The sequence below is a fragment of the Aotus nancymaae genome, unplaced genomic scaffold, assembly GCF_030222135.1.
Source record: "Aotus nancymaae isolate 86718 unplaced genomic scaffold, 86718_ANA_hifiasm-v0.15.2.pri h1tg000016l, whole genome shotgun sequence".
NCBI classification, from domain to species: Eukaryota; Metazoa; Chordata; class Mammalia; order Primates; family Aotidae; genus Aotus; species Aotus nancymaae.
In genome coordinates, this window is record NW_026988428.1 from 71,174,255 (window position 1) to 71,200,268 (window position 26,014).

Consider the following 26,014-nt stretch of genomic DNA (forward strand, 5'->3'; position numbering starts at 1 on the left):
AGACAGAGTTCTGCCATGTTGTTCAGGCTGGTCTTGAACTCCTGACCTCAAGTTGTTTGCCAACCTTAGCCTCCCAAAGTACTGGACCATCACGCCTGGCCAAATATTTATTTTGCTGTGCAGAAGCTTTTTAGTTCAACTAAGTCCCATTTGTCTATTTTGATGTCCTAGTGCTTTTGATGTCCTAGTCGTGAATACTTTGCATAAGCCAATTTTTTGGGGTTAATTTTTGTATATGTTGTGAAGAGTCCAACTTCGCACATCTGCAAGTGAATATCCAGTTGTCCTAGCACCATTTGTTGAAAATGTTATTCTTTCCCTATTGAATTATTTGGACACTCTTGTCAATTGATCAAATATGTAAGAGTCTATTTCTAGATTCTCACTTCTGGTGTATACATCTATCCTTATACTAGTAACATACTATCTTGATTACTGTTGCCCGGTAGTAGGTTTTGAAATTGGTGTGCATGAGTCCTCCAAATTTATTCCCCCTCTTCAAGATTGTTTTAGCTATTCTGGGTCTCTTGAAATTTCCATATGAATTTTAAGATCAGCTTGCCAATTTCTGCAAAAAAGGCTGCTGGAATTTTTATAGAGACTATTTTGAAACTGTGTATCTGTGGAATGTTGCCATCTTAACAATACTAAGCCTTCCAATCCATGAGCACAAGATGTCTTTTCATTTATTTAGATCTTTGATTTCTTTCAATTATGTTTTGTAGTTTTTCAATGTACAACATTTATACTACCTTTGTTAAATTTCTTCCTAAATAGGTGTTCTACTTGGTGTCGTTATAAATGAAGTTATTTTCTTTTTTTTATTGTTGGATGCTGCTAGGGTATCGAAATAAAGTTTTTTTATATATTGATCTTATATCTACATCCTTGCTGAATTCATTTCCTAGTTTAATAATTTGCACATGTGTGTGGCAGTGGTGGGAGAGGATACCTTAGGATTTTCTATATTTAAGATTATGTCACTGTGAATAGAGACATTTTCACTTCTTTCTTTCCAATTTGGATGCCTTTTATTCCTTTTTCTTGCTTAATTTCCCTAACTAGAACCTCCAGTACAATATTGAATAAAAGTGTCAAGAGCAGACATCCTTGACTTGTTTCTGATCTTAAGGAGAATTATTTCAATGTTTAGTCATTGAATATGTTGTTAACTGTGAATTTTTTTCTAGGTATAAGTAGAAGGTTATGTTATTGTTTTGAGATTCTATTTCTTTTTTCATACAGGTATTTTACAGCTATAAATTCTCCTCTAAGCATTCTGTGCTGCATTCCATAAATTTTAGTATGTTGCATTTTTGTGTTCATTCATCTCAAAGTATTTTCTAGTTTTCCTTGAGATTTGACTCACTCATGATTTAGGAGTATGTTGTTTAATTTCTACATATTTGTGAATTTTCCAAATTTCCTTCTGTTTTCTAATTTCTGATTTCTAATTTCATTCCATCATGGCCAGAGACTATAATTCAAAGGATGTTAATCGTTTTAAATGTGTTTTGGCTTGTTTTATGGCCTAGTACATGTTTTGTGCTAGAGAATAATCCAGATGTGCTTGAGAAGGATGTGTATTGTATTGTTGATAAAGGGTTCTACAGATGTCTGTTAGGTTGAGTTTTCACAAACTATGCGACAATACACAAATAATATTGTTCAAGTCTTTTATTCCCTTGTTAATCTTCTGTCTGATTGTGCTACCCATTATTGAAATTGGTGCAATAAAGTTTCTGACTCTAATTATTGAATTTTCTGTATCTTTCCTCAAATTTGTCCATTTTTGCTGCATACACTTTGGATATAAGCTGTGAGTTGGATATCTGCATTTTCTGTTTGCTGAATCATTTGGAATTAAGTTTCAGACATAGTGACACTTTACCTCCAAGTACTTTAGCATGCATCTCCTAAGAACAAGGACTTCTCCATCAAAACCACAGTACTATCACCACACCTAAGAAAAATTAACAACAATTCCACAAAAGTGGGATAACTACTTCATATTCAAATTTCCCCAAGGTTGTTTTTACAGGTGTAACTACTTTTTTATTTACCCAGCTGAGGGTTCAGTCAAGGTTTGCATTTTATAATGGGTTTCTTTAAGTGTTTCCTGATAAGCACTTTCAACAAAAAATAAAAGCTTATTTTCTTCATCTGATTCAGCAACTGCTGTCTCAAACCAATAAACGAACATTATAGAGATGGGTTTAGGATTAAATAATAAATAACCTTAAAGGCCTCCTTGCTATGCTCACGTGGGAAGTGGGGTTGCTAGGGTCAGAGGCTGGCCCAGACTTGCACCTGAAGCCTGCCTTGTTTGCAGTGGCACTGGGTCTCCGCCTTGCAATTTGGGGTGTCTCTTAAAATGGTCCCCCGGGGATATGATGGAAAGTAAAGACAAAAGCGCCACCCAACAGAGTTGCTCCTGGTGCTGGGTCCCCTAGTCACCATGGGGGTGCTCTGCCTTTGGTGGGGGGCCTCATTTTAAGGCCCCCTCACGTTGCATTGCCTTGTGGTTCTCAGGGCCTTTCTCTTTGCCACTTTGCTGCTGCAGCCCCATTTATGTTACAGAAACCACCAACATCGAGGGGGCCAGGGTCCTGCTTCCAAGTGTTTAGCGGAGCCGCCTAGCTTTGGCCAAGCCACAGCGTGAGAAGGCAGCATGTGCATCACGGGGAGAGGTAGAAGTTGGGTGAGGTAGGGTCCCAGCCGGGCCTGCAGCCCGGGCCGACTTTCTTTTGGCGGGGGGGCTCGAGGTGGAAGTGGTGGGTAAGGAAACCCCTGCAGCTGAGTGTGCTGTGGGGCCCTGGGCTGGCTGTCCTGGAGCAGAAGATGAGGCCTGGGCTGCAGCTGAAGCAGCTAGATCTGAAGATGAACGAGCCCGCTTCAAGCCGCGGGTTCCCTGCTGCTGCCCATGAAGGACCACAGGTTTGGGCTGGGTGGTGGCTGCAGCGGTAATGGGAAGTTTCAGTCCTGGGCTGGGACCACTGACCCTCTGTCCGGCCAGGGTGGTGGTGTCCTTTCCGGAGGCTGTGCTGGGGCCCTGGGCTGGCTGGCTTGGAGCAGAAGATGAGGCCTGGGCTGCAGCTGAAGCAGCTAGATCTGAAGATGAACGAGCCCGCTTCAAGCCGCGGGTTCCCTGCTGCTGCCCATGAAGGACCACAGGTTTGGGCTGGGTGGTGGCTGCAGCGGTAATGGGAAGTTTCAGTCCTGGGCTGGGACCACTGACCCTCTGTCCGGCCAGGGTGGTGGTGTCCTTTCCTGAGGCTGTGCTGGGGCCCTGGGCTGGCTGGCTTGGAGCAGAAGATGAGGCCTGGGCTGCAGCTGAAGCAGCTAGATCTGAAGATGGACGAGCCCGCTTCAAGCCGCGGGTTCCCTGCTGCTGCCCATGAAGGACCACAGGTTTGGGCTGGGTGGTGGCTGCAGCGGTAATGGGAAGTTTCAGTCCTGGGCTGGGACCACTGACCCTCTGTCCGGCCAGGGTGGTGGTGTCCTTTCCGGAGGCTGTGCTGGGGCCCTGGGCTGGCTGGCTTGGAGCAGAAGATGAGGCCTGGGCTGCAGCTGAAGCAGCTAGATCTGAAGATGAACGAGCCCGCTTCAAGCCGCGGGTTCCCTGCTGCTGCCCATGAAGGACCACAGGTTTGGGCTGGGTGGTGGCTGCAGCGGTAATGGGAAGTTTCAGTCCTGGGCTGGGACCACTGACCCTCTGTCCGGCCAGGGTGGTGGTGTCCTTTCCGGAGGCTGTGCTGGGGCCCTGGGCTGGCTGGCTTGGAGCAGAAGATGAGGCCTGGGCTGCAGCTGAAGCAGCTAGATCTGAAGATGAACGAGCCCGCTTCAAGCCGCGGGTTCCCTGCTGCTGCCCATGAAGGACCACAGGTTTGGGCTGGGTGGTGGCTGCAGCGGTAATGGGAAGTTTCAGTCCTGGGCTGGGACCACTGACCCTCTGTCCGGCCAGGGTGGTGGTGTCCTTTCCGGAGGCTGTGCTGGGGCCCTGGGCTGGCTGGCTTGGAGCAGAAGATGAGGCCTGGGCTGCAGCTGAAGCAGCTAGATCTGAAGATGAACGAGCCCGCTTCAAGCCGCGGGTTCCCTGCTGCTGCCCATGAAGGACCACAGGTTTGGGCTGGGTGGTGGCTGCAGCGGTAATGGGAAGTTTCAGTCCTGGGCTGGGACCACTGACCCTCTGTCCGGCCAGGGTGGTGGTGTCCTTTCCTGAGGCTGTGCTGGGGCCCTGGCCTGGCTGTCTTGGAGCAGAAGATGAGGCCTGGGCTGCAGCTGAAGCAGCTAGATCTGAAGATGGACGAGCCCGCTTCAAGGTGCTGCTTGCAGCTGGGAAGCGGGCAGGAATCAGCGAGGTGACCTGGGCTGAGTCCCGGGAGTGTGCAGAGGTGGCAGGAAGGGGGTCTGAGGAGGAGACCAAGGGGTCTGCTGACTTGCGCTTCCTCCCAGACACAGGAGGTCTAGAGGGGGACCCTGCAGCAGATGGTAGGAGGGCCACGGGGTCCCGGCGGTCTTGGGACTTGCATCTCTCCTGCTGTGCATCCCTGCTGGGTGCTTTAGGGACAGAAGGCAAAGAAGACGTCCCTGTTGCAGGTGAGGCCAAAGCGTGGGAAAGCAGTGAGGCTCTGCACTCAAAGATGCCCTTGGCCTCACCCCGCAGTGCACTGTCAATGCACAGCAACGCCACCTTTTTCTCCAGGTCCAGGTCTTCAGCAGTGACCCGGAACCCCAGCTGTAAGGGAGGTGACAGCATCAGAGGCTCCCCTTGCCTGCGTGGCAGCAGAGGGAACTTTCGTCTAGGAGGCCTAGAGGCCTGAGATGTCTGGGAGCCACTCCTGGGGGCCGGTTTCTCCCCAGGTGCTGAATCTGCCGCCTTTTCACACTGGGTCTGACCCCGAGAGACAGCCGGAGGGCTGACCTCACTCACTGTCTTTGAAGAAGTGAGGGGCAGCTGGCAGTGGGATGAGGCTGGCCCCTTCCTCCTCTTTAGCCACGGGAAGCCTCCCGTGGAGCTGTAGGAGCTGGAGATGGCATTTCGTTGGGTCCAGCAGCTCATCCCGGAGGGCTGGTATTTCTTATCAGATGGGATTTCTGACCTCTGGGTATGGAGGTCTCTGTGCAGGGGCCCAGGCCTGGGCACGAAGGGAGAGAGGCCTCCATTGTCCCGCAGCGGCCTAAATGCAGACCGTGCATCCCTGGTGCCCTCAGGGCCCCCTTTCTGATCATCAGGCTTCTCTTGGGCTCTGGGGTCCTTGTCCTGCACAGGCATCCCTGTCCCACTCACCTTGAGGGCCCTCGACGTGATCTTCTCTGGATAGGAACGTGGGGCACAGCTGGGTGTTGTGGGCCCCGAAACGGTGACTACCTGCTCCAGTGCCTCACTAAGAGTCCTTAGGCTCAGTGCACTCGCTGAGCTGCAGGACATTCTGCTATTGCGAGCACACAGCACTGGCTTGCTGCGGTACCTGTGCCTCAAATTGAAGGCAGGATTGCCGGAACGGAACACAGGACTTGTAGGATACAGAAAACCTTGGAGTTCTTTCGACACCAGGCTGATTCCGTGTGTCTGGGTACTCGTAGGATGGCTTGCCACTCCGTCCAGGGGCAGGAGCAACGGAGAGGTCCCACAAGGAAAATGAACTGAGGGATGCGGGCAGCAGGCTCAAGGCACCTGAGTCCTACTGGCCGGTCCTCGGCCCCGGGACGGGACCGGGACAGGGATAAGGGGCACAGAGTGTCCAGGTAACCGCTCCTGGGAGCAGTGGGGTATTTTCAGACCCTTGAACTCTCGAGAGCTGGGCTCTGAGCGTCCTCTTGTCTGCTGCCAACTCGGCCGAAGGCTAAGAGAACATTCTCCTGTTGCCAGGAAACGCATCATTCAAATCTGAGCAGTTGTGACATCGACAGATGAGAGTCACAATCAGTGATCTGCAGGTGACAGATCCGCACCGGAGGTGCAACCTTACGGGATTCCCGGGACAAGGTATGCGCGCCAGGCACCCGCTGGCAATGCGGAGTCGGCGGACACAATATGAGTGCGAGGCACCTGCGGGCAATGGTGGCGGGGGAGGGCGCGGGGGTAGAGAGGGCGCCTGATAGGTACTGGAAGGAGAGGCGCGCACACAAAGGACGCCAGACCTTAACGGTTTGGCCGGCAAGGTTCGCGCGCAAGGCACCTGATGGCAACGGAAGGGGTGGCGCGCGCATGAGGTACTGTAGGGAGAGGCGCGCGCACTAAGGACCTGGGACCTTAACGGATCGGCGCGGCAAGGTATGGGCACAAGGCACCTACTGGCAACTGCGGGATCGGGGGCGGGGTAGGGAGCGGTGCGCGCACTAGGTACTGGAGGGAGAGGCGAGCATAAAGGGCTCGGCATCTTAACGGATTGGCGTGGCAAGACACGCGCACAAGGCACTTGCTGGCAAGGGCAGGAAAATGGGGGTCCGGGCCGGGCGTGCGAAATAGGTACTGGAGAGAGAGGCGAGCACAAAGGACCCGGGACGTTAAGGGATCAGGGCGGCGAGGTATGCGCAAAAGGCACCTGCTGGCAGGAGCGGAAGAGGGGTCGATGTACACGCGCGAGGCACCTGCTGGCAATGGGGGGCGGGGGACAACCGAGGCGGGCGGAGAGGGGCGCACAGTCGACCAGATAGCTCAGACTACAAGTGTGGGGACCACACCCGGCCAATGTTTTGTATTTTTTTGTAGAGCCGGGGTTTCACCTTATTGCCGAGGCTGGTCTCGGACTCCTGAACTCGAGCAACCTTTCTGTTTCTGCCTCCAAAAGTGTTGGGATTGCAGCTATGACCCCCACCACGTCCCGCCTAAATATTTTTGAGATTCATCAAACAGGTCTCTAGATGGACCCCAACAGGTCTCTAGATGGACCCCAACCTCTGGAAGGGCTGGGCCAGAGAAAAGAATTCGCCACTTCAGGGTCTCACACCTTCCTCTCCTCCAGCACATTTCTCTCTCCCTTTGCCTCACCTTCACTTTTTCTGCTTCCTCTCTGCCAGCCTCTCCCCTTCTCTTTCTTTCTTATCTGCTTCTCTTCTCCTACCGGCCCGACCGCACCTTCCCAGTATCGCTGCTTCCTTTTCACTCACTCACTCACTCACTCACTTTTGCGTCTCGCCAGTCAGATTCACCATCCTTCTACAGTTCCCTGCATTTATGCTGCTTCCCTCCCACACCCGAAGGTCTTGCTCGCTTTCTCCCTCTTCTCTATACCCGGCGAGTAAGAGCCTCCTCTGAACGCCAAGACAGGAGGGGCTGCCCTGGGTCATGGCACCGCCCCGCGGTGGGTGTGTGAAGGTCAGGGTGGCCGTGAGGCGGCGCCAGCGGCGGGAGGGAAGCTAGGTCCGGGGAAGAAGGAAGCTAGCCGAACGCTGGGCTGCCAGGATCCCGCTCCCTCACGCTCCCCGTCACCCGCCCAGGCGCACGCAGGGCACAGGCGGCGGGTGGGCGGCTTGGAGAGGCTGCCGGAGAATCTGGTGCGCCGGGCTCCACCTCAAGGAGCTCAGGGCCATCGTGCAGAACCAGCAGAGCCTCGCCGAGCGCTGTGACTCACGCCTGTAATCCCAACACTTTGGGAGACCTAGGTGGGTGGATCACGAGGTCAAGAGATCGAGACCATCCTGGCCAACACGATGAAACCCCGTCTCTACTAAAAATACGAAAATTACCTGGTAGTGGTGGCACGCGCCTGTAGTCTCAGCTACTCGGGAGGCTGAGTCAGAAGAATCGCTTGAACCTGGGACGCAGAGGTTACAGTGAGCTGAGGTCGTGCCATTGCACTCCAGCCTGGCAACAGAACGAGACTCCGTCAAAATAAAAAAGAAATAGAACCAAAAAGAACCAGCAGAGCCTTGTCCACACCCAGCGCCAGAGCGTCGACGAGCTGGAGCGGCGGCTGGAAGAGCTGAGCGCGGAGAATCGCTGCTTGTGGGAGCATCAGTTGTGTGTATCAGTAGTTCATTCTTTTTTTATTGCTCAGTAGTATTCCATTATATGATATATAATCATTCTAAAATACCTATTCTGTTAATGGACATTTGGGTTGTTTCCACTTTTGGACTTTTTCCAATAAAGCTGCTATGAACACTCTTACACAAGTCTTTTTGTGGACATATGTTTTCAATTCTTTTGAGTAAGAATGGAATTCCTGGGATACAGGACTGATGTACATCTATAAGAAACTGCTTATCAGTTTTCCAAAATCTTACAAAATTTTACACTCTCATCACAACGTATCAGAGTTCCAGTTGCTCCACATCCTCACCAACATTTGGTACTGTCAGTTTTGTTAATTTTAGTGATACTGTAGTACTATCTCTTTGTGGCTTTCATTTGTATAAACATTTATTAATGTGCTTACTTTGTATATTTGGAGAGTCTGTTCAAGTCTTCTGCCCATTTAAAAACTTATGCTGTTTTAAATATCTAATAGATATTAAATATACATTAAATATATTTTGTTACTGATTTTTAAAATATCTTCTCGATACAAGTACTTTGTTGTGTGTGTGTATGTATGTATGTATTTAGTAAGTATTTTTCCCCAGTGTTGGTGAGCAGAAGTTTAAAGTTTGATAAAGTCCAATTTACCATTTTGTTCTCTTAAGTTTAGTGATTTATGTCTCTATGTCTGCTGAATTGGGGGTAGTTTTAGCAATATATGTTATGTGTCTTTTGGTTAATATCTGGAATTAAAACACATTCTGTATTAAGGCTTAAAACAACCACCCATTGCTACAAAGACTCAATTTTATTTTATTTTAATTTTTTTATTATTATTATTTGAGACAGAGTTTTGCTCTTGTTGCCCAGGCTGGAATGCAATGGTGTAATCTCGGCTCACTGCAACCTCTGCTTCCCAGGCTCAAGCAATTCTCCTATCTCAGCCTCCTGAGGAGCTGGTATTACAGGTGTCTGCCACCAAACTAGGCTAATTTTTGTGTACACTTTCAAAAATATTCAATCATTTAACATACAAGTCATACATGTCTCATCTAATTGGCCATATATTCCATGTGGCTAATTAGATGAGATGATCTGTATCAAATGGGTACAATATTGACAAGTATGGTGAGATTGGGGAGGGGGCACTAAATGTTGGGGATTCAACCTTAGTTTTTAAAACTCTCCAAAAGGATGTGGGAAAAATCTTGGAGAATTTGGGCACTGAAATAAATGATTATAACATATTATAACTCTCTGAGTAAAACAGAAATCTATGAGTCTATTCTGGTATAGACTTCACCCAGATTTCTTAATTGCTAACATTTTACATTTGCCGTATCATTCATTCATGAATTCTCTATCTTGATAAATAGACATGTGTATTCACATCTGTCTATATCTGTATCCTTATCTGTGTCTCTATCTGTATCACTCAGTGAATGTTTCCTAGTGTTAAATTCAGGTGATAATCGTTTGGCAAGAATACCACCTGTGTTCTTTTCAGTGCATATGACCAAGAAGCACATGTTGATGTGTCCCATTATTGGAGATGCTAACCTTAATCACTTGGTTTAGATGGTGTGTGTCAGATTTTTCCAATGTAAATTATAAATATTTTGTGCTAATTAACTGAAAGACATTTTTGTGTGTTTGAAGAGAAATTTTCAGTCTATGCAAATAGATTGTTTTTAGCAAACCTGTACCCAGTGGTTTTCACAATCATTGATGATACTTGTCCAAATCAGTTACTACTATAATGGTGCCAAATGGAGATTCTCTAATTCCGTAATTCCGTCTACATTATGCTGGCATTCAAGTACAGGGTAGAGTTTTCCTTTCTCCTCCATTTATGTGTTCACTCATTCATTTCTTTATATCATCACAGATTCATAGATTTCTATTTTATTTAATAGAATATTGATTATTTCTAGTCCTGAGATCTGAAAGAAATTTCTCCCCCATGGGTCCTCATAAAACATCTAATTGTAAACGACATCTTCGGTATCCTTCCATATATACAGCTATGAGGTTTAGAGACTTTTTTTTTTTTTTTTTTGAGATATAGTTCACTCTTGTTGCCCAGGCTGGAGTACAATGGCACAATCTTGGCTTACCACAACCTCCGCCTCCTGGGTTCAAGAGATTCTCCTGCCTCAGCCTCCCAAGTAGCTGGGATTACAGGAATGTGTTGTTATAATCTGTTACCATCATTACTTATTTTGATGCTCAAATTCCTCAAGATTTTCCCCATGTTATTTTGATATATCCCCGCCACTCTTGGAATGCTTCCTTACTTTCTGGGATTATCATCTGCTTTCCCACACATAGCCCTAGACTCAGTCATTTCTCCAAAGAGCTCTGGTTCCTTCTGGTGAGAAAAGGCATCTAATAAACCAACATTTGAGTACTAAGTGAGCTCTCTGTTACTGGGTATCACTGCTTTCAGGTCACTTCAGCAGAATAAGGTTAGAAAATACATACATGCATATGTATGTATATATACACACACACACAGAGAAATCTAAATCTATTTATCTGTTTAAAACCATGAATTCATATCAATACCTCTAAAAACAATCCAACACGGTAGGGTTTTCTGTATCTGGTACTCTTATTTCCTATCATGACAAACACATTATCCTCAATATATTAGCCCCAATAATTTACTCATTTGCTTGATATCCTGGTATGTAACCAATCTCTCAACCATGTTAGCTACCTTCTTGGCCCTGGCCTGCTATTTCCACTCATGCTAGCTGAGTCCTCAGCCCTTGCCTGCCAAAAATGTTGGCTATTCGGGTTGGCTTCTTGGTCCCCAGCCTGACAAACACACCAGCTATGCTAGCAGAATCCATGGTCCTGCCAAATGCCCACGGCCTGATCCTGAGGACCAGCTTCACTACCAAATATATCAACCATGCTGGTCAAATCCTGTGCCTCTGTCCTGCCAATCATTTTGGCTGTATCAGTTGAATACTTGGGACCAGCCTCACTGACCATGAAAGGTGATTCCTTGGCCACAATAAAGGGGAAGGGGCAGATTGACTTTTTTTTTTTTTCTGTTTTTTTTTTTTTTTTTTTGAGACAGGGTCTCACTCTATGGCTCAGGCTGGAGGGCAGTGGTGTGATCTTGGCTCACTGCAGCCTCAACATGTTGGGCTCAAGTGAGGCTCAGCCATCCAAGTAGCTGGGACCACAGGCATGCACCACCATACTTGGCTAATTTTTTTCCCTTTTTCAATTAACTTTTAAAGTGTATGGCTCTATACTTGAAAGGAACACTGAATAACTACATTCTGGTAACTGTCAAAGAGTAGATCCTAAACATATTGCTGCTTAATATACAAAAAAATTTGGTTGAGACAACTAATATTTAGAGTATTGCCTAAATCTTTCCAAATACTTGAAAATGTATTCCCTATATTAAGTAGTAGATTAGACATCTGAGTGCTTGGGCAGCAATCTTTAGAGTCTACTAGGAAATAGTTTTTATGAAATGTACTTTGGCATTATGGTATTGCTGAGATGTTTCTTAAAAAAAGAAGTCTTCTGAGCCTCATGGCTGTACATACGGAAGGATGCTGAAGATGCTGCTTACAATTACATTTTTTATGAAGACCCGTGGGGGGGGAATTTTTTTCTGTTTTTGTCTTAATCTTGTGGGAGACTATAAACTGCATACTACAGACGTGTCACTTAATGATGGTGATATATTCTGAGAAATGCATCACCAGGTGATCTTGTGGGAACATCATAGAGTGACTTACACAGATCCAGGTGGTATAGCTACTCCACACTGAGGGTATATGGTACAGCCTACTGCTTATAGGCTACAAACCTGTACGGCATGTGATTGTACTGAATACTGTAGGCGACCGGAACACAGTGGTATTTCTAGATCCAAACATATCTGAACATAGAAAAGGTACGGTAAAAATATGGCATTACCATCTTATGTGAGCACTACGGAATATGGAGTCTGTCACTGACTGAAACATTGTCATGTTGCACATGATAATAATTAAATCTCTGACAGTGCCTGTGACCTCACTCCTGACTTCCCCTTACTTTTTCTATCTTCATTTTCTCTAGATTATTAGAATTAGGGGGATGGGAATGCAGAAAAGAACAAAGTTCTTCTGGCGATTCTGATGACCCACCCTCTCTGACAGCTGCCACCGTCTCTGAGAAGCACAGCTCCAGAACTACTTACTGCATCTCGAGGACTGTGAGACTCAGACCCAAGTTTCTGTCTGCTTATTCCATCTTCTGACGTGTGCTCCCCCTTAGCCTTACATTACAACTATATGATATTATGAATATAACTTCCAATTTTATATAAAGAAGTAAAAAACATCACATGAACTAGATAAGAAAATTACTTTGAAGAGATAAAATAATGGCTGTTCTTTCACATATGCAAGATATTTAGGAACAGTATCTTCTTGGTCATAAGGTGTCTCCAATCTGACCTGGTCCAAGTTTACTTAGCTGCTGGAACTTGACAAGATTGCAGCTAGAGGTAAAGTGGCCCTGAATTCATTATTTCAACAACATAAGCTTGGTAGAATCTAGAGACAGGAAATCCAAAGAAATAGAAACCAAATACTTAAGTCTTCAAAAAATACCTGCAAACCAAAATAAAGTATGCAGAATTAACTACATATAGGTAGCCAAAACCAAATCTACTGAATCAGACTATCCAACTCTGACCAATGTGTATAAAATCACAATACATAAAATTTCTTCAAACTAGGATACTTTTGAGGAACAATATTATGCCCCAACTTTGTTACCACATTCACTTTATAATTACATGAGCCATTGCACTGGTGACAACTTGAAAAGTTGAAGTTTATTGTTGCAGGAAAATTGTGTTACACAGCACAGTGGTGTATGAATAACAGAGCCATAGGAGGCTCATAAATGTTTCTTCACCTCATTGTAAAGCTGAACACAATCACTTGCAGCTATGAGAAAGATCACATACTTTAGTGTGGTCTTTCTAATATCTGCACCTGTGGATATAGAACTTTCCCACTCTGTTGCATCTTTCAAAACAAAGGAATTAATGTGTAGCACATGTTCACTACTGCCTTTCAAAATCATACACAATGTTTATGTAAAACCCATTGTTACCCTTCACAAATGCAGCAGGACTCAAATCTGAGTTCTATGAAAAGGTTTGAAATTTTCAAAATAAAAAACTTTGAATTTATATACAAGAGATGATTTGTCAAAAATGTTTTCATTGAAAATTTCTCACAATTTTTTTTTTTTTTTTTTGAGATGGAGTTTCACTCTTGTTACCCAGGCTGGAGGGCAAATGGCGCGATCTCGACTCACTGCAACCTCCGCCTCCTGGATTCAAGCAGTTCTCCTGCCTCAGCCTCCCGTGTAGCTGGGACTACAGGCGCATGCCCCCATGCCCAGCTAGTTTTTGTGTTTTTAGTAGAGACGGGGTTTCACCATGTTGACCAAGATGGTCTTGATCTCTTGACCTTGTGATCCATCTGCCTCGGCCTCCCAAAGTACTGGGATTATAGGCGTGAGCCACCACGCCCGGCCTTCTCTTTTTTGAGATGGAGTCTTGCACTGTTGCCCAGACTGGAGTGCAGTGGCATGATCTTGGCTCACTGCAACCTCTGCCTCCCAGGTTCAAGCGATTCTCCTGCCTCAGCCTCCCGAGTAGCTGGGATTACAGGTGTGTGCCACCACGTCCAGCTAATTTTTTGTGTGTTTTTAGTAGAGATGGGGTTTCACCATGTTGGTCAGGCTGATCTCAAATTCCCAACCTCAAATGATCCTCAGTCTCCCAAAGTGCTGGGATTATAGGCGTGAGCCACCATGCCCAGCCTTCTCCCAATTTTCATGGAGTTCAACTTAAAAGCCACTAACAGAACTCCCTGAGTAGATTTTAGTTCTATGTTAGCTAATGCCAATGCTGAGTTCATGGAGGCACTAACAAGGCTTCCTGTCCAACAGATGGCAATAGGGCTTGGCAGTGCAACCAGGGCATCTTATATATGAGGAGAAGTTCTAAGTGCAGTGCAGAACCCCTGGACCTGGAATTTCAGTGATCTGTGATTCTAAAAGCTAACACAGTGGTCAAATATGGGAGCGTCCTAAAGTAAACAGAGAAGATGCTTAAATCTAAAACTGAACTTGAGAGGACAGTAAAGGGGTTGGGGCGAGCTGAAGAGAGGTTGATTAGGGGGTAAAAATATAGTTAGATAGAAATAAGACCTAGTGTTCCATAGATCAATAGGGTGACTACAGTTAATATTAATCTGTTGTACATTTTATGAAGATTAGAAGAGAATTTCAAGGTTCCTAGCATTAAGAAAGAATATTTAAGGTGACAGATATTCCAATTATTCCCATTTATTACACTATATACGGATGTATCAAATTATTATCCATACTCCAAAAATATGTATATCTATGATATATCAATTGAAAAAAACCCTTAATTTAATAAAACCTTTTTCTTAGTGCTAGGTCAAGACACTCTGTACCACAATAGTGTTCCACCTTGACATTATCTCTGTCTATTTTTTTAAAAAAAAGCTTCTTTAGGGCTCCAGGACCATAAATAAAATGGTCTAAGAATCACCTTCTCTGAAAAATTTCAATAATATGTTTTCTTCAAATATCAAATGACTAGAGGGCCTGAGTTCAGTGAGTAATAATGAATTGCCAGCCTAAGTAGTATGAGACAATATATTTCAAATTTATATCACACTAAACAATGTTGTACATTGTTTATGGAAACATGAAAAATGTATTAAAAAGCTAAAAATGTGGACTATAAAAACGCCCACCAATTTAGGACAGTGGCTGCCACTGTAGTTGAAAAAAGAAAAATACAGCTGAGAAGAGGTACAAAGAAGACTTTAATTGTTATTAGAGGCAGGAAAAACCAGTGTTTTTCCTAATCTAACTCAGTCAACACAACTCTTCTGACAATGGAGGCACCAACTGGATGTCCTATAATTTAATTTAATTCTGATACTAATTACCTGGAGACAGTGTCAGACCCCATAGATTAAGGGCTCAGTCCCACAATATCCACCCTCCAGCTTTAGATGCCAATCACAAGCCCAAGGTTGTAACCTGTGCTTCTGACTGACCAGCTATAAACTGGAGTTCCCATGATCCCTTCCTTGGATTAGGTTAATTTCATAGAATGGCTTACAGGACTTGGGGAAAGAAACACTTTACTTATGTTTATCCATTTATTACAAAGGATATTTCAAAGGATACAAATGAACAGGCAGATGAAGAGCTGCATAGGGCAAGGTATGTGGAGAGGGGTGTGGAGCTTCTACGCTCTCTCTGGGCACTATCCTCCAGCACCTCCATGTGTTTGGCTGGCTATCTAGAACCCATTTGGACACTATCCTTTGAGTGTTTATGGAGGATTCATTTAGTAGGCATGATTAATTACATCACCGGCCATTGGCAATCAACTCAACCTGTAGCTCCCCTCCTCTCCCTAGAGGCTGGGGTGTGGGCTGGAGAGCCCCAACCATCTATCACAGGGTTGGTTCCCTTGACAACCAGTCTCATCCAGAGCTCCCAGCCACCAATCATCTATTAACATTAAAAAAACACGCAGCACTCTGGAGATTCCAAGAGTTTTAGGAGCTGTGTACAAGGACCCAGGGGCAGAGATCAAATATATATTTCTTATTATATCACAATATCATACTATATTTAGCATTAAAGAAGATCTGAAGCAGATAGGACAAAGTAATATTTGTTAATTCTGGGTATAAAAGTAATGTTATATTAATCTCTATACTTTTCCAAATGTTTGAAATATTTCATTAAAATTAATTTGATACAATCACACACAATAAAGAAAAAAGCCTGGGGACAAAAATAGAAATAATATATATATTATGTAAAAAATGATAAGTGAAGGTTTTCACAGAAGAAATCTTCTGGAATCCTCTGCAATTAATTTTTGTGACTCCTAAAATATGCATGTTTAAGACTGCTTTCTTGGATCACAACATGGACACAGAATGACAGGGAGCTTGACATTAAGAAAGCCCAGATGTGAGTAGATATAAGGTCGAATTTTCCATACTCAACATTCTAGAACAAGGAAAAATTCCAAAGTTGATGTGGGGCTATCAGGCTGCTTCTTGAGAAAATACTAGCTGAAAATGATGATGATGATAAGAGCAATAACCACTACAACCTCTAAGCATTGTAATTCTCACAACAGCATTGTGCCCACTGCAAGATGAAGGAATGGATATAGAGATGTACTGGTACCAAAACAGAGATATAGACCAATGGAACAGAACAGAGACGTCGGAGGCGACACAACATATCTACAACCACCTGATCTTTGACAAACCTGAAAAAAACAAGCAATGGGGAAAGGATTCCATGTTCAATAAGTGGTGTTGGGAAAACTGGCTAGCCATATGCAGAAAGCAGAAACTGGACCCCTTCCTGACACCTTACACTAAAATTGACTCCAGATGGATTAAAGACTTAAACATAAGACGTAACACCATAAAAACACTAGAAGGAAACCTAGGCAAAACCATTCAGGACATAGGCGTAGGCAAGGACTTTATGACCAAAACACCAAAAGCATTGGCAACAAAAGCCAAAATAGACAAATGGGACCTAATCAAACTCCACAGCTTTTGCACGGCAAAAGAAACAGTCAATAGAGTGAATCGGCAACCAACAGAATGGGAAAAAATTTTTGCAGCCTACCCGTCTGACAAAGGGCTGATATCCAGAATTTACAATGAACTAAAAAAGATTTACAAGAAAAAAACAAACAAGCCCATTCAAAAATGGGCGAAGGATATGAACAGATACTTTACAAAAGAAGACATACATGAGGCCAACAAACATATGAAAAAATGCTCATCATCACTGGTCATTAGAGAAATGCAAATCAAAACTACATTGAGATACCATCTCACGCCAGTTAGAATGGCGATCATTAAAAAATCTGGAGACAACAGATGCTGGAGAGGATGTGGAGAAATAGGAACACTTTTACACTGTTGGTGGGAGTGTAAATTAGTTCAACCACTGTGGAAAACAGTGTGGCGATTCCTCAAGGACCTAGAAATAGAAATTCCATTTGACCCAGCAATCCCATTACTGGGCATATATCCAAAGGATTATAAATCGTTCTACTATAAGGACACATGCACACGAATGTTCATTGCAGCACAGTTTACAATAGCAAAGACCTGGAACCAGCCCAAATGCCCATCGATGATAGACTGGACAGGAAAAATGTGGCACATATACACCATGGAATATTATGCAGCCATTAAAAAGGAGGAGTTCACATCCTTCGTAGGGACATGGATGAACCTGGAAAACATCATTCTCAGCAAACTGACACAAGAACACAAAATCAAACACCACATGTTCTCACTCATAGGCGGGTGTTGAACAAGGAGAACACATGGACACAGGGAGGGGAGCACTATACACGGGGGTCTGTTGGGGGGAGGGGGGATAGTGGGGGGGGTGGGGAGTTGGGGAGGGATAGCATGGGGAGAAATGCCAGATATAGGTGAAGGGGAGGGAGGCAGCAAATCATACTGCCAGGTGTGCACCTGTGCAACAACCTTGCATGTTCTTCACATGTACCCCAAAACCTAAAATGCAATAAAAAAAAAAAAAAAAAAAAAAAAAAAAGAAAGAAAGAAAGAAAAATATAAAAAAAAAAAAAAAAGAAAATTCAGATCAAACAGGAAGTGGAGGGGATGCAAAGCAAATCCAAGTCTGTCTGACTCTAAAATGTAGGCCCTTACCTTCCAACATGCACTGAAGCGGCCACCACAGCACGTGGCACTCGTGTACATCTGTCTGCCTATCATCCACGTACCTGTCTACTAATTCAGTTCAATCCAAATGAATATATCATGCCCAAAGAAAACTCCAAATAGTATAAAATTTGGGGGCAGACTTACAAAATGCAAAAATGAAAAGTCACTGCTATGAACAGATTCAAGGGAGAACCTAGAAAGGAGTTCATCATGTTCTGCCAGCTAGCAATCCTGTAACTGTCATTAACTTACCACAGGAAGTCTGATTTAAAAAAAACTTACTAATTTTATGGGTTTAAATAATCTGACTTTCAAAAATGGAGCGTTTTACTTGGAGTAAATCCATGCCAGTTCAGTCTACTGTACAGCACCAGGAATAAAATGACAGCAATCATCATATTTCCTAAATAGACAATTACGGAATTCTGACACAATGATAAGACTTTACTTCCTAATTCCTTCTCAGGCTCTGCCTTGAATCTATTCATAGCAGTGACTTTTAATTTTTCAGTTTATAACTCTGACAAAAAAGTTCATATTCTCATCTCTTGATTTCTTTTTTTAAGAGACAGTGTCTTGCTCTGTCACTGAGGCGAGAGTGCAGTGATGCAATCATAGCTCACTAGTCTTGAACTCATGGGCTCAAGTGATCCTCCCATTTCCGCCTCCTGAGTAGCTAGGAATACAGTGTGTGCTGCCATGTCTAATTTATTTTATTTTATTTTAGAGACAGGGTCTCACTATGTTGCCTGGGCTGGTCTTGAACTCTTGGCCTCAAGTGATCCTCCCATTTCCCAAAGCACTGGGATTATAGGTGTGAGCCATTGTGGCCAGCCTGGGTTTTTTTTCTTTAAAGATAAGATTTATTCATTGTTCTGAATTTATTTTTCTTTTTTTCTTTTTTTGAGATGGAGCCTTACTCTGTAACCAGGCTGGAGTGCAGTGGTGCGATCTCAGCTCACTAAAACCTCCGCGTTCTGGGTTCAAGCGATTTTCCTGACTCAGTCTCCTGAGTAGCTGGGACGACAGGAGTGCACCACTATGCCCAGCTAATTTTTGTATTTTTAGTAGAGATGGGGTTTCACCATGTTGGCCTGGCTGGTCTTGAACTCCTGACCTCGTGATCCACCCACCTCAGCCTCCCAAAGTGCTGGGATGACAGGTGTGAGCCACCGTGCCAGGCCTATTTTTATCTTTTATGATATAATACTATGGGTTGTACAAGAACAAGTGCCAAATGTACAACTGTCTTAAAAAAAAAATCTTAAGGAATTGAGAAAGGCTGACTAGTCTATAGGGAGAACCTTGGATGAAGTGATTCACAATTGAACATATGGCCTGATATTCACCTGAAAACACCATTACAGAGTGTTTCTTTGTAACTATTTAGGTAATAATATCTCATTAAGCCAAAAGCAATCCTGGGGGCCAAGTATTATCCCTGTTTTAGACTTGAAAAGATTAGGGCTCAGAAGGATTAGGAGTTCTTCCATGTCCAAAGCCAGAAAGTGACAGAGCTGAACTTTGAACCCAGATCTGTTTTACCAGGGGTCATTATTTTTCTACTATGCCACTCTGTGTGCACTATGTGTGTGTGTATGAGAGAGGGAGAGGGAGAGGGAGAGAAGGGAGAGAGAGGAGAGAGAGGGGAGAGAGGGGAGAGGGGAGGAGAGGGGAGAAGGGAGGAGAGGGGAGAGGAGAGGGGAGGGGAGGGGAGGATAAGGGAGAGGGGCGGAGAGGGGGAGGAGGGAGGGGAAGGGGGAGGGGGGAGAGGGGAGAGAGTGTAAGATGTGGGGACCATTCTCTTGAGTATGTTCCTTGAGTTTTATTTCTACTTGGTCAAAAATGATTTTTCAAACTGGTTGAGCAGAAGGAACACCTTGTTTCCCCTCTGATTCTTCTCATGCTACAATTCTTTTTTGACGGGGAGGGGTGAGGGGTGGAGTCTCATTCTGTCCCCCAGGTTGAGTGTAGTGATGTGATCTCAGCTCACTGCAACCACCACCTCCTGAGTTCAAGTGATTCTCCTGCCTCTGCCACCCGACTAGCTGGGATTACAGGAGTGTGCCACCACGCCCAGCTAAATTTTGTATTTTTGGTATAGAGGGGTTTTGCCATGTTGGCCAGTCTGGTCTCAAACCCCTGGCCTCAAGTGATCCAGCCGCCTTGGCCTCAAAAAATGTTAGGATTATAGGCATGAGTCATAGCGCCTGGCCTCATATCATTATTCTTTAAGGACATGAGACGTTACCATGTTCTCTCTCTTGCTGTTCAAATAGTCCACCTCGCCTATCCAAGTAAGCACAAATTAAAGTACCAGTAATCTGTCAGCATTCAAAAAGCCTAAGAATGCATATGCAATGGGCTGTTTTAATCATCTCTCTTTTATATGTATTCTATACAGAAATGTATTTTAAAAATTGGCACATAAGTTTAATAGACTGCAGCTGTCCAAGTAGGCAGAACTTGAGGGTGCTAGATAAAGAGAACTTTGTGTAAACATGTGCAAAGGACCAGGAGATGCTGAAAGCCTTAAAATAATGCCCTTTGTATACTTTCTTTTCTTTTTTTTTTTTTTTTTGAGACGGAGTCTCACACTGTTGCCTGGGCTGGAGTGCAGTGGTGCGATCTCGGCTCACTGCGACCTCCGCCTCCTGGATTCAAACGATTCTCCTGCCTCTCAGCCTCCCAAGTAGCTGAGACTACAGGCATGCATCATCAGGCCCAGCTAATTTTTGTATCTTTAGTAGAGACAGGGTTTCACCAAGTTGGCCAGGATGGTCTTGATTTCTTGACCTCGTGATCCACCTGCCTCAGCCTCCCAAAGTGTTGGGATTACAGGTGTGAGTCACCGTGAAGGGTCCCTTTGTGTATTTTCTTCTTTTACCTTGAAAACTGACAATAACCCAAGTTTATGAGGAGTTCCACTACTGCACAGAATGTAGAAATCCCTAAAAGAACATTGTTCCCACACTAACAAGAACAGGCTGGACAAGCTACAAAATAAAAAAAAATTTTTTTTAGCTCATCGGAGTGGCAATCCCAAGGTAACGAGGTTAACTGAATTGACAGGTGATGAGCCCATTTGAGGAGAGATGGGACACACTTCTGGTAGCACACTGGAGGAAGAGGTGGCAGCCGTAAAGCGGGTAGAAAGAAAAGAGCCTGACAGATCCAAATCCCTCAGAGCCCCAGACACAAAGGAGTACACACCCACTGTCCAACTCTTCCACTGGCTCCCACTGGCTTTGTTGGAAAGATTGGGCACAGAGCAGGAAACTGAGAGAGCGCTCCTCTATGGTGCAGAGGTGTGGGCCTGCCAACACTGAGGGCAGAGCAGGAGCATGACAGAAATCGAGCCATGCTCTGGCCTGCGTGAGCACAGATGTGACTGGCTCCGGTGGTGACAGGCCCATGAGTTCCACCTGTACCCTGGGCTTTCCTTTGATATGAAGAAAAAGAAATGTGCCAGGGAAGAGATTTTCCAAATTGGGCAGAAAGAGCATCTTAAATCTCTTCTGATTCTTATGCTACTGTACTTTAAGGACACGAGACCCAGAGAAGGGCAAGAAAGACTTCAGTGCCTGGAACCCAGCCCTACTGTGACAGAAAAAGCTGTGTGCTCCTGGGGGCAGGGAAGAAACCTTCACGGCCTCTGTTCCTAGGCTAGAAAAGGAGTATAAAATCTGCCCTACCTCTTGTGCTGACATTAAGCAGCAAACTGTTGCCAGGAAGGAGACAGGGAGTCCAGTAGGCCCCCTAAATTATGAACCGATTCAAACAGAAGTCTGCTGCTACTGCGGACAGGGTGGGAAATGGGCCAACAGTCTAGACCTGTGCTGAGTAGGCAGAGATGTTGTCTGTCATTGGAGGTGGGACAGAAGCACCAAGATCAAGACTGGAGCAGGAAAATGAAGAAGCCACCCCTGACCAACCCTGAGTCTTATAACAACAGCAGTCTACTGCTTGGAGAAGGACAAGAGCATGGAGAGAAAGCCCTCTGCGGTGCAGGCACGAAGGACACGCTGAAAGCTGAGAGAGAAGCATGAAACAGAAACGTCAACACCATAGAACTCACATTAAGCGTATGAAAGTGGCAATCCACTGGAAATCTTAGGGCCTGTGGCGCAATGAAGGTAACTATAGTGGAAAGAAGCCCAAACACAGCTCAATTAGAGACTTGATTCAGTCCCCAATGCTAATGGCCTGACAGAAGAAGAGGAATGTATATTTCCAGATATAAGTATTATTTACCTTGGTTTCTACTGTTCTTTTTACTTAGACTATTAACATTTAATACACTTGATCTTAGCCAAAAGGCTTCGCAATGACATTTAATAAAAAATTATGAGAAGCACACAAAAAGAAAGTGAACTTAAAGATAGATCAATAGAAATTATCCAAACTAATAACAGAAAACTTCAAGTTTAATAAGAAAATGTGGAAAACAGAACAGAACAGAAATCCAAGAGATATGGGACAATCTCAAATGATCTAACAAATACGTAATGGTAGTTATAAAAGGAGAAGAAAGAAGCGGGCAGAAGATACATCTGAAGAGGTAATGGCCAATAATTTTCCAAAACTAATGAAAGACAACAAAACGCAGATCCAGAGAAGGGGCTCAGATAATTCCAAACAGGATAAATATACAGAAAAACACAACTAGGTACATTATCATCAAATGGTTGAAAATTAAAGATAAAGAGAATATCTTGAAAGCAGCTGGAGAAAAAAGAACATGGTTTATCAACCAACAAACCAGACAACCCCCCCACCCACCCACTCACCCCAAAACAAAGCTATATGAATATAGCAGACTTCCAGCTGGGTGTGGTGGCTCACACCTGTAATCCTAGCACTTTGGGAGGCCAAGGCGGGTGGATCACCTGAGGTCAGGAGTTTGAGACTAGCCTGACCAACATGGTGAAATCCCACCTCTACTAAAAATACAAAATTAGCTGAGTATGGTGGCACATGCCTGTAATCCCAGCTGCTTGGGAGGCTGAGGCAGGAGAATCACTTGAACCCAGAAGGTGGGGGTTGTAGTGAGCAGAGATTGTACCATTGCACTCTAGCCTAGGCAACAAGAGCGAAACACCATTTCCAAAAAAAAAAAAAAAAAAAAAAAAGAAAATAGAAGACTTCCACAGAAACTATACATGCCAAAAGAAAATGGAACCACATCTTAAAAGTATTAAAAGAAAGAGGAAAAAACAAAATCCCTGTCAACCAAGAAATCTGTGCCCAGAGGAGAACATCTCACAAACAAGGTGCATTAGTTTTCTAGGGTTGCCACAGTAAAATACCACAGTCTGGGTGGCTTGAACAACAGAAATTAATTTTTTCACAGTTCTGGAGGCCAGAAGTCCAAGATCAAAGTATTAGCAGGTTTCATTTCTTCTGACGCCTCTCTCTCCTTGGCTTACAGATGGCCTTTCTTGCTTTGCCCTTACGTGGTATTTTCCTCTGTGTGTGTACCCTGGTGTGTCTCTTAAAAGGATACCAGTCACACTGGATTAGGGTTCACCCTAATGGCCTCATTTTAACTTAATTATCTCTTTAAAGGTCTTATCTCTAAATATAGTCACACTTTGAGGTACTGAGGGTTAGGACTTCAACACAGGAATTTTAGGAGTGGGGACACAATCCCAGCCATAGCTAAAGGTGATTAAAAAACATTTTTTCAGACAAATAAAACAGAATTCATTACCAGGTGACCTGTACTACAAGACATTTAAAAGGAAGTTCTTTTTTAAAATTTATTTTTAATTTACTGAGATAGGGTCTCATGCTGTGGCCCAGGCTGGAGTGCTGTGGCATGATCATAACTCACTGCAACCTTGAATGCCTGGGCCAAAGTGATCCTCCCACCTGAGCCTCCCGAGTAGGTGGGACTGCAGGCACACACACCACTACATCCAGCTAATTTTTAAATTTAAGTTTAAATTTTTGTAGAGGTAAGGGTTTTACCATTGTCCAGGCTAGTCTTCAACTCCTGGCCTCAAGCAATCCTCCTGCTTTGGCCTCTCAAAGTGCTGGAATTACAGGCATGAGCCACTATACCCAGTCTCAATAAGTTATGAGACTTCACGAAAATAAAAGAATTTATACATCAAAAGACATTATTAACACAGTAACAGTAAGAAGGTAACCACAGAATGGGAGAAAATATTTACAAATCAGATATCTGATTAGGGATAAATATCAAAATATGTAGAGAACTTCTAAAACTCAGTAACAACAACAACAAAATCTGATTCGAAAATAGGCTGAAACTTGAATAGATATTTCTCCAAAGAAGAAATACAAATGGCCAATAAGCACATGAAGAGATGCTCAACATCATGAATCATTAGGGAAATGGAAATCAAAACTATGAGACGGCACCTTACACCCATTAGGATGGCTACTATTTAAAAAGCACACCAAAATAAATAAATAAATAAAAAATAAACAAACACACCAAAGACCACAAAATAACAAGTGTTAGCCTTATGGAGAAATTGGAACCCTTGTATACTGCTGTTGAGAAATTGGTACAGTGGCTGTGGAAAACAGCAGGAAGGTCACTCCAAAAACCGAAAATAGGATTACCACATAGCCCCACAATTTCACCTCTTTTGATTTTATACCAAAAGAACGTAGAGCAAGATCTCAAAAAGATATTTATATACCCATGTTCACAGCAGCATTATTCATGATAATAAAGCTAAAACGTGGAAGCAACCCAAGTGTCCATCAATGGAAGAACGAATAAGGAAGATGTGGTATATGCATACAACAATAGCCTTAAAAAGGAAGGAAATTCTGACACAAGCTACAACAGAGATAAACCCTGTGAAACCCTGATGAACCTTGCTAAATGAAATAAGCCAGTCACAAAAAGACAAATACTGCATGATTCCATTTACATGAAGTCCTTAGAGTAGTAAAATCAGAGAGAAAGAAGATAGAATAGTGGGGGAAGGGAGGATGGGGAGTTATTGTTTAACAAGTATAGAGTTTCAGTTTTGCAAGATGAAAAGAGCTACAGAGATAGATGGTGGTGATAGTTTACATTATAAATATAACACTGAACTGTACACGTAAAAACTTTTAAGATGGTAAAATTTATGTTTGAAAAAAGTTAACTGATTAAAGCAAAAAGAGTAACAATGTACTATGGGGTTTATAATACATAAAGGAATAAAATGTATGCCAACAACAGCATAAAGTGTGAGACAAAGGAAACAGAAGTGTACTATTGGCAGGTTCCTATACTATGCCTGAAGTGGTGTGTTTTCAAGATTTGACTATGATAAGCTAAAACTGTATATTGTAAACCACAGAGCAATCACTTAAAAGGGGTGGGGAGTTGAGCTTTAAGCCACTAGTGGAAATAAAATGAAATAATAAAAAATAATTAATTTAAAACAGAAACAGAGGAAAAAACAGTAGATGAAACAAATAAATAAATATAAAGATGATAGATTTAACTCGACTATGTCAATAATTATAACAGGTGCAAATGTTCTAAACATTTCAATCAGAAGACAATTACTGATTTGATACATGCTCTCTATAAGAAACCCGCTTTAAATATAAAGACACCAGCCCATTCTCATGCTGCTATGAAGAAATACCCGAGACTGGGTAATTTATAAAGGAAAGAGTTCAAATGACTCAATTCTGCATGGCTGGGAAAGCCTCAGGAAACTTACAATCATGGTGGCAGAGGAGAGAAGTGCCAAGCAAAGGGGAAAAAGCCCTTATAAAGCCATCAAATCTCATAAGAAGTTACTCACTATCATGAGAACAGCATGGAGGGGTAACCACTCCCATGATTCAATTACCTCCCATGGGTCCCTCCCACAACATGTGGGGATTATGGGAAATACAGTTCAAGATGAGATTTGGGTGGGGACACAGTCGATCCATAGCTTTCTGCCCCTGGCCCCTCCCAAATCTCATGTCCTCACACTTCAAAACACAATCATGCCTTCTCAACAGTCCCTCTAAGTCTTAGCTCATTCCAGCATTAACCCCAAAGTCCAAGTCCAAAGTCTCATCTGAGGCAAGGCAAGTTCCTTCCACCCATGAGCCTGTAAAATCAAAAGCAGGTTAGTTACTTCCTAGATACAATGAGGGTATAGGCATTGGGTAAATAGACCCATTCCAAATGGGAGAAACTGGCCAAAACGAGGAGGCTACAGGCCCTAGGCAAGTCCAAAATCCAATG

General features: G+C 43.8%; 1 protein-coding gene across 6 annotated transcripts in view; it reads right to left on the bottom strand.

Moving 5' to 3' along the window:
- The window catches only part of ERC1 (ELKS/RAB6-interacting/CAST family member 1), a 556,187-nt gene that overhangs the window by 33,388 nt on the left and 496,785 nt on the right, over window positions 1-26,014 (bottom strand). The window contains exon 19 of one of the 6 annotated variants that reach the window (XR_010343042.1): window positions 7,693-7,810. The exons of the other annotated variants lie outside the window; for them this stretch is intronic. The gene's annotated coding sequence lies outside the window, so the exon portion shown is untranslated. The remainder of the gene's footprint in view (window positions 1-7,692; window positions 7,811-26,014) is intronic. 6 annotated transcript variants of the gene reach the window in all.